Here is a 15,645-nt window from a genome sequence, read left to right as displayed (position 1 = left end):
AAATCGAAATATGCACAACAAGGGCCCTAGGGGAACCTACATATGAAATTTGAGAAAGTTCCCTTAAGTACTTTCTGAGAAATAGCGATAACAAACTTTAAAGTATCAAAATCCAAGATGGCTGCCTGGTGGCCATCTTGTTGACCGATCGGTCCCAAAACGCAATATGCACAACTAGAGCCCTAGGGGAACCTACATATGAATTTTGAGACAATTCCCTTTAGTACTTTCTGAGAAATAGCGATAACAAACTTTAACTATCAAAATCAAAGATGGCTGCCTGGTGGCCATCTTGTTGACCGATTGGTCCCAAAATGCAATATGCACAATTAGGGCACTAGGGGAACCTACATATGAAATTTGAGATAGATCCCTTTTGCACTTTCTGAGGAATAGTGATAACAAGAATTGTTAACGGACGGACGGACGGAAGGACGGACCATGGACAAAAAGCGATTTGAATAGCCCACCATCTGATGATGGTGGGCTAATAAAAAAAATACCAGTACAAAAAGCGATTTGAATAGCCCACCATCTGATGATGGTGGGCTAATAAAAAAAATACCAGAATAGCCCACCATCTGATGATGGTGGGCTAATAAAAAAAAATACCAGTACATTTGACTTTAACAATGGATACCCTGATCACCCCCAGCATATCTGTTGATATAAAAACACCTTAAAAAATTATCAATATGCAGGAATTATTAATTAAAAATTGCAGCTGATGTATGTCAGTGCATAACAAGAATAAAAAAAATATGCAGATATGTTCCAGAAATTAATATGTAATGAATTTCAGTGCTTCATTTAAAGGTCAAATAAAGTGACCTCTTTTTCAAACGTAATAAGAAAATGATGTGTTTGTCTGTGCATGATACTTTTCTGAGATATGCTTTGGAATTTTAGAGGGGACAAAAACATAAACAATAGCTTTTCAGGAAAATATTCAAGCAAGCGCTCTATATATTTGCAAAATATGGTCTAGATTTTCTGGTAAAAGGTATATCACAATATGAAATTGAATAAGAACAAATTTATAATTGACTATATCTTTTAACAACAACAAAAATGGGGGGGGGGGGGGATCTTTAAACTTTACAGTTACTAGAAAATTTCTAACTTGATGGAAAGAGCAAGTTAACATTTAATGCCCTATGTTCCACTAATGTGGTAGGAACATAAAAACTTGGAGCTAAAGTTGCTCCTTATCCAATTTAACTAAATTTCATATATGCATATATACACAACACACACATATGAACAAACACATGCAGTTATATTAAAATGTAAAAAAACTATAATTATCAGTGTATATATACAACTGATAAAGTTGACAGGGACTACTTGTACAGCTGATCAATACGAGGTATTCAAGATTTTGTGTCTGTTAAGTCACACATATTTATTAAAATAACATTACCCATCAAATTGATATTAACTTAACAAAAGGTATCTATACTGCTGATAATGGACATGAACAACGATGTCAATTAGTTCGGAAATGGACATTACTCGAGTTACGATTTAATGAACTGAAAGAAAATGTATCAAAATACATGTATGTCAAAATATATGCAGTTTGTAAACATTTGTTTTTTTGACTAGTCTTTTTTATGCAGTCTTGATGCTGCCGCACGCCGACTTGCTCTCTTGGAGTTGAGGGCAGAGTTGAACAGTGAATCTTTCATTGAAAGTTTGTTGATAGCATATACTGAAAAATGCAAACAAATTGCATTTAATTTTGTATTTAAGAACAAAAGAAAACAAAGAGGATAATACTACAAAACTACAGCTACATTTCCAAAGAAATTCAATTGAAAAATTGCAAGTTATAGGGCAATGCCTAATGCTCATAGTATAAGTTACCCATCAGTCACGCTTTGTTGATCTTTTTTGAACCAATATAAATCAATTGCATTAACTTAAGTGAAAAACCAGCCCCATATTATAGATAAATTTAGTTAATCAAACTTACATATTATGGCCCTCACAATTTTATTGTGATTGAGCAAGCTTTGAGTCAACTGTCCCGAAAGCTCCTCCGGTTCAAAGAAACCATCTAGCATTTTTTTCACTGTAAATACAGGGCCCTTGGATTTACATTTGGCCAGTAACTGCACAATCCAACTTCTTGGCACTGTCACTTCTGAATGCTCATCCAGTCGTTCATACCCTTCTGGTGTTGGGGTACCAATATCAATAAGTCGCTGCATTGTTAAAAAAAAAAACAGTTTTATTACTAATTTATAACATAAAAATATAATTTGAAATGAATTTTGAATTCATACAATAGTCTTATTAGTCCTATTTGGTCAATACACGATTATTTAAGACAGAGTTAATTCCAACAATTCCTATATATCTGCATTTGCAATCAAAACTTGAAAAAAAATGAACAAAGAACTTAATTGGCTGTGCTGATCTTTTATTTGGTGTGTTTACATATTCAACTGATACTAATAGGTGTCTTCAAACTGAACCACACATATTTTAAACCTGACACTGTGCAATTTTTATTTTCACATATATATAAATTATCATCATTTATTATGTTAATATTATCAAAGTATAGTAAAAGTCATTTACTTACATAATTTGCAAATTCTACTTGAATGCCTCTTGATGGCACATAGTGATCGCGGCAAATGTCTTCTGTAGCTGTTTGGGTGAACTTGTTTCTACAAAGAAGAAATATTCCATTGACTCATAGTTATACTATATATGTGAATTAATTCTGTAGATAAGACGTTCACTTTACACAAACACCTTAATCTCAATATACTTTATGTTCTTAAGGCAAAGAGTATAAAAAGGTGAAATATAATCTATATTCAATTGCCATAGCACATATGAATAAATAACAAGAGATCCTAGAGGGATATTGGCGCCCACCAAAGAATGATCTATGTCTGATAATGGAAAGAGGGATCTTTTTTTCTGCTTTTCAAACTTTTTCAAACATACTACATACAAAATTTGAGACAGATTGCTTCAGTACTTTCCGAGAAATAGCAGTAACAAACTTCAACTATCAAAATCCAAGATGGCTCCTTGGTGGCCATCTTGTTGATCAATCGGTCCCAAATCACAATATGCCTAACAAGGGCCCTAGGGAAACCTACATATGAAATTTGAGACAGATCCCTTCCATACTTTCTGAGAAATACCAATAACAAACTTTAACTATCAAAATCTAAGATGGCCATATTTTTTTTTTCTTTTTGATAAAAATCTTAATAAAAAATTCATAAAACAATTTGACTTACTTATTTCTTCCTCCAAATGTCTGATTCGCCTCTGCAATTTTTCGTTATCCAACATGGCCCTATCCAACGTCATGTTCAGGCTTTCTATCTGTTGGTCTCTTTTTTCACATCCTTGGAAAGATCTCTCCGGGGTACTAGGAAGATGATAATCAGTGCATGCATTACTAGAGGGGTTTACTGAGTCTGACTCTGGTCTACTGGGGTGATATGTATTAGTAGTGGGTCTAGAGTACTGAATTGGACATTGATCAATGTAAGGGAAATTGTAGTAGGGTGTAGGTCTTGAAATGCTATTGTGCAAAGGTGTGCGACTCCACACATGCACAGACGTGGAATTGTTAACAGAATTCATATCATGCAGGGACGTGGAGTTGTTAACAGAATTCATATCCTGCAGGGACGTGGAGTTGTTAACAGAATTCATATCATGCAGAGACGTGGAATAACCCGACACAGGATTGTGGTGTGGGGGACTTGACGGGGTATGGGATGGAAACATGTCATGCATGAGTGGTGGAGGTGCCGGGTTAGAGTTACCAGACACAGGATTGTGGTGTGGGGGATTTGACGGGGTATGGGATGGAAACATGTCATGCATGAGTGGTGGAGGTGCTGGGTTAGAGTTACCAGACACAGGATTTTGGTGTGGGGGATTTGACGGGGTATGGGATGGAAACATGTCATGCATGAGTGGTGGAGGTGCCGGGTTAGAGTTACCAGACACAGGATTGTGGTGTGGGGGACTTGACAGGGTATGAGATCGAGACACGTCATGCAATGAGTGGTGGAGGTGCTGGGTTAGATATACCAGACACAGGATTGTGGTGTGGGGGATTTGACAGGGTATGAGATCGAGACACGTCATGCATGAGTGGTGGAGGTGCTGGGTTAGAGTTACCAAACACAGGATTGTGGTGTGGGGGATTTGACAGGGTATGAGATCGAGACACGTCATGCATGAGTGGTGGAGGTGCTGGTTAGATATACCAGACACAGGATTGTGGTGTGGGGGACTTGACAGGGTATGAGATCGAGACACGTCATGCATGAGTGGTAGAGGTGCTGGGTTAGAGTTACCAGACACAGGATTGTGGTGTGGGGGACTTGACAGGGTATGAGATCGAGACACGTCATGCATGAGTGGTAGAGGTGCTGGGTTAGTGTTACCAGACACAGGATTGTGGTGTGGGGGATTTGACGGGGTATGAGATCGAGACACGTCATGCATGAGTGGTGGAGGTGCCGGGTTAGAGTTACCAGACACAGGATTGTGGTGTGGGGGATTTGACAGGGTATGGGATGAAAACATGTCATGCATGAGTGGTGGAGGTGCCGGGTTACAGTTACCAGACACAGGATTGTGGTGTGGGGGATTTGACAGGGTATGAGATCGAGACACGTCATGCATGAGTGGTGGAGGTGCCGGGGTTACAGTTACCAGACACAGGATTGTGGTGTGGGGGATTTGACAGGGTATGAGATCGAGACACGTCATGCATGAGTGGTGGAGGTGCTGGGTTAGAGTTACCAGACACAGGATTGTGGTGTGGGGGACTTGACAGGGTATGAGATCGAGACACGTCATGCATGAGTGGTGGAGTTGCCGGTTAGAGTTACCAGACACAGGATTGTGGTGTGGGGGACTTGACAGGGTATGAGATCGAGACACGTCATGCATGAGTGGTAGAGGTGCTGGGTTAGAGTTACCAGACACAGAATTGTGGTGTGGGGTATTAGGTACTGAATTCAGAGCTAGTGGGGGAGTGAAGCTATCTAAAGTTACAGGGTTTAACATACCATTCAACTGCGGTTCTGTTACCGCAACATGCTTTAGTTTAAGCTTTCTGCATTCTGCAGGGTCAGTGATCGACTGTCTTCCCTTTGTCTCTTTTCTGCTTCAATTTCTGTGAAAGGAGAAAGCATTAAAATATACTGAATGAAAAGAGATGACATATTTTACAAACATAACTAAATTGTTTAATTATATCTTTGTGAACAGTTTGCTAGGACATTTTTTGTAATATAGACATATATATAACAATTAGCAATGTTGTTTATTCATAGTTAAAATAAATCAATCAATCAATCAATCAACACAATCTCAAAATTATGGAATTCTACTTGAAATAAATAATAGGTAAGATGTTATTTTTAATATACTCACCTGATTTTTCTTTTTTGCAGGCTGTTGTTCAGGGCACTCTCTTCCACTTTTTTTAGATTTTGATGATGAAGCTGTGTAGAATAGCATTTAGAATTCAATATAAAGGAATAGCATGAATAACAAGAGATCCCAGAGGGATCTTGGCGCCCACCAAAGAATGATCTATATCTGACAAAGGAAAGATGGATCTTTTCTCTACTTTTTAAACTTTTTCAAACATACTACATATGAAATTTGAGACAGATCGCTTCAGTTCCTTTTGAGAAATAGCGGTAACAAACTTCAACTATCAAAATCCAAGATATGACTCCTTGGCGGCCATCTTGTTGATCAATCGGTCCCAAATCACAATATGCACAACTAGGGCCCTAGGGGAACCTACATGTGAAATTTGAGAAAGATCCCTTCAGTACTTTCTGAGAAATAGCGATAACAAACTTTGAATATAAAAATCCAAGATGGCAGCCTGGCAGCAATCTTGTTGACCGATCGGTCCCAAATCACAATATGCACAACTAGGGCCCTAGGGACACCTACATATGAATTTTGAGACAATTCCCTTTGTACTTTCTGAGAATTTTGAGACAATTCCCTTCAGTACTTTCTGAGAAATAGCGATAACAAACTTTAAGTATCAAAATCCAAGATGGCTGCCTGGTGGCCATCTTGTTGACTGATCGGTCCCAAAATGCAATATGCACAACTAGGTCCCTAGGGGAACCTATATATGAAATTTGAGACAGATCCCTTCAGTACTATCTGAGAAATATCTATAACAAACTTTAACTATCAAAATCCAAGATGGCGGTCTGGCGGCCATCTTGTTCACCGATTGGTCCAAAAATGCAATATGCACAACAAGGGCCCTAGGGGAACCTACATATTAAATTTGAGAAAGATCCCTTCAGCACTTTTTGAGAAATAGGGATATCAAACCTTAACTATCAAAATCCAAGATGGCCGCCTGGCGGCCATCTTGTTTTTCCTATCAGCCTCAAATTCTGTATGGCACAAATAGGGACCAAGGGTAACCTCCATGTGAAGTTTGAACAAAATTCCTTCAGTAGTTCTCAAGAAATATCGATAACAAACTTCAACTGCCAAAATCAAAGATGGCTGCCTGGCGGCCATCTTGTTTTTCCGATCAGCCTCAAAATCTGTAAGGCACAACTAGGGACCAAGGGTACCCTCCATGTGAAGTTTGAACAAAATCCCTTTAGTAGTAGTTCTCAAGAAATATTGATAACAAACTTCAACTGCCAAAATCAAAGATGGCTGCCTGGCGGCCATCTTGTATTTCTGATCAGCCTCAAAATCTGTATGGCACAACTAGGGACCAAGGGTAACCTCCATGTGAAGTTTGAACAAAATCCCTTCAGTAGTTCTCAAGAAATATCGATAACAAACTTCAACTGGCAAAATCAAAGATGGCTGCCTGGCGGCCATCTTGTTTTTCCGATCAGCCTCAAAATCTGTATGGCACAAATATGGACCAAGGGGACCCTCCATGTGAAGTTTGAACAAAATCCCTGCAGCAGTTTTTAAGAAATAGTGATAACAAGCATTGCTTACGGATGGACGACGGACGACGGATGGCGGACTACGGACGCAGGGCGATTTGAATAGCCCACCATCTGATGATGGTGGGCTAAAAAAAGAAACAATGAAGATGAAATCAACATGGACGCCGTCCATAGTTCTCATTTGTAGATTAGGGATTCATGAATTCATAATTGCAATAGACTTTCCTCACAAATTAACATGAAAATAAATACCTTGATGGTGAAATATTTGTGATTTACAGTGTAAGTCCTTAATCCAGTCATTAAATGAAAATTAATTAAACTGATCAATATATTTCGCCTCAGGGACAAGTCCCTGTATAATATCCATGCACATAGGTAAAGTACTATAATTTCCCATTGTTGATTCAGGATATGAAATTTAACTTAAATTTAATTTCATATAAAGTTCAGAGCAGCTATTGGCATATGTAAAGTATTGCACAAAAATAAGAACAACATTTTATACTTAACAGACAGATTCTCCAGTTTAATATTATCTATGGCCAGTTTTCTTTGAAAAGCAAAAAAAATGCACTTATTATTAATGTATATAAAGTTTTTAAAATATATTTGACAGTTAAATGGATATCTAATGGTTTAATGTTCTCCTTGAACTGCATACATTATACAATATTATAGGTATGAAACTGTTGTAATGTTGCAATCACCACATACATATAGCTAGGTAGTACTTACAGCTATTGACTTTGACTTGATTAGAAGGCAGTAAGTCATGATCTGACTCAACAACAAAGTCATCCCCCATGCTCTTTTTTTTGGTCTGTCTCTTCTTTGCCTGAACCTATATATAGATCGAGATAAGTAAAGCAATAAATACCAATGTCAACACAGTACGGTCAGGGCATGGATCATAAAAAATTGTCTCCATTTTTTATTTGTGCCGATATTTCTGAAAATATTTATCAAATCATCCGCCTGTTAGCCAATCCCCCATGGTGAGGTCAATCAGGAAGCTATAGCTAGTGCATGCAGACCATGGCGCATTATCAAAATGGTTAATTGTCTCCATTTCATTGTTGCAACATTATTATAAGATTTCAATATAATGCACATATATATATATGTAGGTTTTTTGAGTGATATTAAAAGTGTCTTAAATTTGTGCTGTCATACAAGGTTTATGGAACATGTCTTGACATACAGCTTGCAAAAAAAAAAACAAGAGGCCCAGACGCACAATTATATAAGACTTGTTTCATAAAAACAAGCTAGCTCATTTAAGATCATATGTGTATCTTCTTTAATTAGAATCTTATTGAACCTTTGTATTCTTTTGTTTCCTACACAATGCATTACGTAATTGGTCTACGTAAACAATGGATCTTCATCTGAACCTGGAACATATACATCGATCATATAGGCCTACATATAAAAGTAACGAAATTGCAATGAAAATGCATACATATTCAAACCTGGGACATCATTTACGTGTATGTGATATTTAGTTATTTGATCGATAATTGTGTGTAAAATTAGCGTGCAAATGTGTGTAAAATCAAGTTACGATTGGATGAAAAAGAATCGATCCCAGGAATAAAAGATCAAAAAATATGTAATATTACTAGAACACTTTTAAAATAATTAAGCCGATAGTAAACCTTGCGTACATTATCACTATAAACCTAATAAATCTGTAAATTTTGAACGATCGGCTTTAAAATATTAACAAGAGGCCCAAAGGGCCTTAACGGTCATCTGACTACCTTGGCAATAGTAAAATTAATTATATATGGTGTCACTTTGTCAGGACCATGTCAGGATCATTTTCAATTTCTTTCAACAAATTTTATTTCAAACAAGAGGCCCAAGGGCCTTTAAATATAGGAAATTAATTAGACATAGTGTCATGGTAGTCATCTTCGATTTGGGATCAACCAGAGATGTAACAATACTTTGTCTGGACCATGTCAGGATCATTTCATGCAAGTTTCAGCAAAATTGCACCGGTAGAACTTGAGAAGAAGTTCAAAATGTGTTTTCAAGATGGAGACTGTGGCGGCCATCTTGGATTTCGGATCGACCCAAATAATAACAACACTTTGTCGGGACCATGTCAGGATCATTTCATGCAAATTTCAGCCAAATCGCACCGGTAGAACTTGAGAAGAAGTTTAAAATGTGTTTTGAAGATGGCGGCTGTGGCGGCCATCTTGGATTTCGGATCGACCCGAAAAATAACAACACTTTGTCGGGACCATGTCAGGATCATTTCATGCAAGTTTCAGCCAAATCGCACCGGTAGAACTTGAGAAGAAGTTCAAAATGTGTTTTCAAGATGGCGCCCGTGGCGGCCATCTTGGATTTCAGATCGACCCGAAAAATAACAACACTTTGTCGGGACCATGTCAGGATCATTTCATGCAAGTTTCAGCCAAATCGCACCGGTAGAACTTGAGAAGAAGTTTAAAATGTGTTTTCAAGATGGCGACTGTGGCGGCCATCTTGGATTTCGGATCGACCCGTAAAATAACAACACTTTGTCGGGACCATGTCAGGATCATTTCATGCAAGTTTAAGCCAAATCGCACCGGTAGAACTTGAGAAGAAGTTCAAAATGTGTTTTCAAGATGGCGCCTGTGGCGGCCATCTTGGATTTCGGATCGACCCGAAAAATAACAACACTTTGTCGGGACCATGTCAGGATCATTTCATGCAAGTTTCAGCCAAATCGCACCGGTAGAACTTGAGAAGAAGTTTAAACTGTGTTTTCAAGATGGCGGCTGTGGCGGCCATCTTGGATTTCGGATCGACCTGAAAAATAACAACACTTTGTCGGGACCATGTCAGGATCATTTCATGCAAGTTTCAGCCAAATCGCACAGGTAGAACTTGAGAAGAAGTTTAAAATGTGTTTTCAAGATGGCGGCTGTGGCGGCCATCTTGGATTTCAGATCGACCCGAAAAATAACAACACTTTGTCGGGACCATCTCAGGATCATTTCAGGTAAGTTTCAGCTCAATCCCACTGGTCAAACTTGAGAAGAAGTTCAAAATGTGAAAAGTTAACGCACGGCGGACGGCGCACGGCGCACGGTGGACGGCGCACGGCGGACAGCGCACGACGACGGACGAAACATGATGACTATAGGTCATCCTGACCCTTCGGGTCAGATGACCTAAAAACGAAATGTTGCACTTACCTCTGTACACTAGAGTTACTTTATATCTATCCCTGCCATACATGGCCTCGCATTTTTTGCCATATACACATTCCTCATCGAGACTGCTGGCCTCGATGTTTATCAAGTCGCCGATTGACACCACGCCAAAATAGCAAATTGACTTTGAGGAACAAAAAAATGTCATTATTCCATTTTTGTAAAAATTGGTCACATAATATTTGCTTAACTTGAGTCTTCACCCATTTTGGATTCAAATTGTGTTGGAACTGAGAGTGCCATATATACATCAGACCACATTCGTTTAAAATATTTTGTACAAAGTTAAGTATGGAACTACTCTGTTTTTAATTACAACAAGAGGCCTAAAGGGCCTTAAACGGTCATCTGACTACCTTGGCAATAGTAAATTTAATTTCATATGGTGTCACTTTGTCAGGCCCATGTCAGGATCATTTTCAATTTCTTTCAACAAATTTTCTTTCAAACAAGAGGCCAAAGGGCCTTAACATGTAGGAAGTTAATTAGATATAGTGTCATGGTAGCCATCTTCGATTTGGGATCAACCAGAGATGTAACAACACTTTGTCGGGACCATGTCAGGATCATTTCATGCAAGTTTCAGCCAAATCGCACTGGTAGAACTTGAGAAGAAGTTCAAAATGTGTTCTCAAGATGGCGGCTGTGGCGGCCATCTTGGATTACGGATCGACCCGAAAAATAACAACACTTTGTCGGGACCATATCAGGATCATTTCATGCCAGTTTCAGCCAAACCGCACCGGTAGAACTTGAGAAGAAGTTCAAAATGTGTTTTCAAGATGGAGGCCATCTTGAATTTCAGATCGACCCGAAAATAATAACACTTTGTCGGGACCATGTCAGGATAATTTCATGCAAGTTTCAGCCAAATCGCACCAGTAGAACTTGAGAAGAAGGTCAAAATGTGTTTTCAAGATGGCGGCTGTGGCAGCCATCTTGGATTTCGGATCGACCCGAAAAATAACAACACTTTGTCGGGACCATGTCAGGATCATTTCATGCAAGTTTCAGCCCAATTGCACCGATAGAACTTGAGAAGAAGTTCAAAATGTATTTTAAAAATGGCGGCCATCTTGGATTTCGAATCGACCCGAAAAATAACAACACTTTGTCGGGACCATGCCATGATCATTTCATACAAGTTTCAGCCCAATTGCACCGGTAGAACTTGAGAAGAAGTTCAAAATGTATTTTCAAGATGGCGGCTGTGGCGGCCATCTTGGATTTCGGATCGACCCGAAAAATAACAACACTTTGTCGGGACCATGTCAGAATCATTTCATGCAAGTTTCAGCCAAATCGCACTGGTAGATCTTGAGAAGAAGTTCAAAATGTGTTTTAAAGATGGCGGCTGTGGCGGCCATCTTGGTTTTTGGATTGACCCGAAAAATAACAACACTTTGTTGGGACCATGTCAGGATCATTTCATGCAAGTTTCAGCCAAAGCGCACAGGTAGAACTTGAGAAGAAGTTCAAAATGTATTTTCAAGATGGCGGCTGTGGCGGCCATCTTGGATTTTGGATCGACCCGAAAAATAACAACACTTTGTCGGGACCATGTCAGGATTATTTCATGCAAGTTTCAGCCTAATCGCACCAGTAGATCTTGAGGAGAAGTTCAAAATGTGTTTTCAAGATGGCGGCTTTGGCGGCCATCTTGGATTTCGGATCGACCCGTAAAATAACAACACTTTGTCGGGACCATGTCAGGATCATTTCATGCAAGTTTCAGCCCAATTGCTTAGGTAGAACTTGAGAAGAAGTTCAAAATGTATTTTCAAGATGGCGGCTTTGGCGGCCATCTTGGATTTCGGATTGACCCGAAAAATAACAACACTTTGTCGGGACCATGTCAGGATCATTTCATGCAAGTTTCAGCCAAATCGCACCGGTAGAACTTGAGAAGAAGTTCAAAATGTGTTTTCAAGATGGCGGCTGTGGCGGCCATCTTGGATTTCGGATCGCCCGAAAAGTAACAACACTTTGTCGGGACCGTGTCAGGATCATTTCATGCAAGTTTCAGCCTAATTGCACCGGTAGAACTTGAGAAGAAGTTCAAAATGTATTTTCAAGATGGCGGCTGTGGCGGCCATCTTGGATTTCGGATCGACCCGAAAAATAACAACACTTTGTCGGGACCATGTCAGGATCATTTCATGCAAGTTTCAGCCAAATCGCACCGGTAGAACTTGAGAAGAAGTTCAAAATGTTCAAGATGGCGGCTGTGGCGGCCATCTTGGATTTCGGATCGACCCAAAAAATAACAACACTTTGTCAGACCATGTCAGGATCATTTCATGCAAGTTTCAGCCAAATCGCACCGGTAGAACTTGAGAAGAAGTTCAAAATGTGTTTTCAAGATGGCGGCTTTGGCGGCCATCTTGGATTTCGGATCGACCCGAAAAATAACAACACTTTGTCGGGACCATGTCAGGATCATTTCATGCAAGTTTCAGCCAAATCGCACTGGTAGAACTTGAGAAGAAGTTCAAAATGTGTTTTCAAGATGGCGGCTGTGGCGGCCATCTTGGATTTCGGATCGACCCGAAAAATAACAACACTTTGTCGGGACCATGTCAGGATCATTTCATGCAAGTTTCAGCCAAATTGCACAGGTAGAACTTGAGAAGAAGTTCAAAATGTGTTTTCAAGATGGCGGCTTTGGCGGCCATCTTGGATTTCGGATCGACCCGAAAAATAACAACACTTTGTCGGGACCATGTCAGGATCATTTCATGCAAGTTTCAGCCAAATCGCACCGGTAGAACTTGAGAAGAAGTTCAAAATGTGTTTTCAAGATGGCGGCTGTGGCGCGGAATTCCCGACGTTATCATGACGTCACAATAGAAACATTGACGTTGCGTATTGATTTGGAAAAAATAATCCCTTGGAAAAAATCAATGGAATCGTACGTGTAAATGTATTTCATTTTATAAAGTAGCCTGGGAAATTAATTATAAGTATTGAAGTCACTATTTTTTAATTTCATCGGGGTATGAAATAAATTGTGTTTGCAAACTTTTGTGAGAATCCGCGGATTCACACAATTTGCAAACAAAATTTATCATGTTCAAACAATTACGTTTTTGGATTGTAAAATATCAGATAATCCTGGGTTTTTCCTCGTATATATTTTTTTTCAATCATATGTAATATTTACCTTTACAAAATACAGATATGAAATCATATAATGGAAGGAATTGTTAAAATTATGTATTATGGAAAGCTCATTGAAATTTTGGGGGATGTAATATTTAGAGACGATATAGTGCAACTACTAACTATGAATATACCTTAAGGAATTGAGAACGCGACTTCTTTAATTACAAACATGTATGAAAAGCTACAAAACGATGTATGTCTGTTAACATTAGGAAAAACGATAAATGCAAGCGAGCAAATTAAAAGGACGCTTTGGACTGATAAGGATTTGTTCAGCCTTCGAAAAACCGTAAATAGTCTTTGGTAGTAAACTTAAAAAGTCAAGATATGACTCGCACTTAGTTTAAATTCCTCTAATATACAAAACAACTTAAAAGGATGAAAAAACTAAAAAGAGAGCTTTCAAACAAACATTACTGAACAAAATCAATAGAATATCAATTAATGATTCTAAACAGTTATTGGCAGCAAGTACTTAAAATGCAAAAAACAATGATAACTGTGAAGATCCCTCCTAATATTGGCAAGAGTTTGTTGCACATTACAAAAACTTGGGGAATCAAATCTTGTACCCAGATCTATACCAAATTTAGAGAGAGATATTGAGCTGCAACTTGACCAACTAAAAACCCAGTTGTTGCAGGCGCCAAATGGGACCATTGTAATTTTGAACACGAAATCCAATTTTGTGTGGACAAAAATGAATATTGTTCAACAAAAATGAGTCCACTTTTTCATTAACAAAATTTATAACATATTATAAAAGTAAGTTTTACAAGAGGCCCATGGGCCTTAACGGTCATCTGACTATTAGTACAATACAACATAGTCGTTTAAAGATTTTAGCCTATTTGACCTCTGTGACCTAAAATGAAGATCAAGGTCATTCATTTGAACAAACTTGGTAGCCTTTTATCCCAGCATGCTTCATGCCCAATATCAGTACCCTGGGCCTTCTGGTTCTTGAGAAGAAGTATTTTAAAGATGGCGGCCATCTTGGATTTCGGATCGACCCGAAAAATAACAACACTTTGTCGGGACCATGTCATGATCATTTCATACAAGTTTCAGCCCAATTGCACCGGTAGAACTTGAGAAGAAGTTCAAAATGTATTTTCAAGATGGCGGCTGTGGCGGCCATCTTGGATTTTGGATCGACCCGAAAAATAACAACACTTTGTCGGGACCATGTCAGAATCATTTCATGCAAGTTTCAGCCAAATCGCACTGGTAGATCTTGAGAAGAAGTTCAAAATGTGTTTTAAAGATGGCGGCTGTGGCGGCCATCTTGGTTTTTGATTGACCCGAAAAATAACAACACTTTGTTGGGACCATGTCAGGATCATTTCATGCAAGTTTCAGCCAAAGCGCACAGGTAGAACTTGAGAAGAAGTTCAAAATGTATTTTCAAGATGGCGGCTGTGGCGGCCATCTTGGATTTCGGATCGACCCGAAAAATAACAACACTTTGTCGGGACCATGTCAGGATTATTTCATGCAAGTTTCAGCCTAATCGCACCAGTAGATCTTGAGGAGAAGTTCAAAATGTGTTTTCAAGATGGCGGCTTTGGCGGCCATCTTGGATTTCGGATCGACCCGTAAAATAACAACACTTTGTCGGGACCATGTCAGGATCATTTCATGCAAGTTTCAGCCCAATTGCACAGGTAGAACTTGAGAAGAAGTTCAAAATGTATTTTCAAGATGGCGGCTTTGGCGGCCATCTTGGATTTCGGATTGACCCGAAAAATAACAACACTTTGTCGGGACCATGTCAGGATCATTTCATGCAAGTTTCAGCCAAATCGCACCGGTAGAACTTGAGAAGAAGTTCAAAATGTGTTTTCAAGATGGCGGCTGTGGCGGCCATCTTGGATTTCGGATCGCCCGAAAAGTAACAACACTTTGTCGGGACCATGTCAGGATCATTTCATGCAAGTTTCAGCCTAATTGCACCGGTAGAACTTGAGAAGAAGTTCAAAATGTATTTTCAAGATGGCGGCTGTGGCGGCCATCTTGGATTTCGGATCGACCTGAAAAATAACAACACTTTGTCAGGACCATGTCAGGATCATTTCATGCAAGTTTCAGCCAAAGCGCACAGGTAGAACTTGAGAAGAAGTTCAAAATGTATTTTCAAGATGGCGGCTGTGGCGGCCATCTTGGATTTCGGATTGACCCGAAAAATAACAACACTTTGTCGGGACCATGTCAGGATTATTTCATGCAAGTTTCAGCCTAATCGCACTGGTAGAACTTGAGAAGAAGTTCAAAATGTGTTTTCAAGATGGCGGCTTTGGCGG

General features: G+C 39.1%; 2 long non-coding RNA genes across 3 annotated transcripts in view; both read right to left on the bottom strand.

Moving 5' to 3' along the window:
* Positions 1–5,177, bottom strand: part of LOC138332983 (uncharacterized) — a 323,160-nt gene extending 317,983 nt beyond the window's left edge. The window contains exons 1-5 of one of the 2 annotated variants that reach the window (XR_011209919.1): positions 5,067–5,177; positions 3,270–3,403; positions 2,594–2,681; positions 1,979–2,210; positions 1,646–1,714 (exon numbers count right to left, since the gene is read on the bottom strand). This is a non-coding gene — a long non-coding RNA (uncharacterized lncRNA). Of the gene's footprint in view, positions 1–573; positions 1,715–1,978; positions 2,211–2,593; positions 2,682–3,269; positions 3,404–5,066 lie in introns of those variants that run through there. The other variant, XR_011209918.1, reaches the window with a different exon arrangement.
* Positions 5,178–5,437: 260 nt separating this feature from the next.
* Positions 5,438–8,532, bottom strand: LOC138332982 (uncharacterized). The gene is made up of 3 exons (XR_011209917.1): positions 8,281–8,532; positions 7,695–7,800; positions 5,438–5,504 (listed from the first exon to the last, which is right to left on the bottom strand). It is a non-coding gene; the product is annotated as an uncharacterized lncRNA (long non-coding RNA).
* Positions 8,533–15,645: the final 7,113 nt, after the last annotated feature.

The sequence above is a fragment of the Argopecten irradians genome, chromosome 10 (assembly GCF_041381155.1).
Source record: "Argopecten irradians isolate NY chromosome 10, Ai_NY, whole genome shotgun sequence".
Lineage (NCBI taxonomy): Eukaryota > Metazoa > Mollusca > Bivalvia > Pectinida > Pectinidae > Argopecten > Argopecten irradians.
Note: the sequence above shows the minus strand (reverse complement) of the source record. Positions and strands in the feature narration are given on the sequence as shown.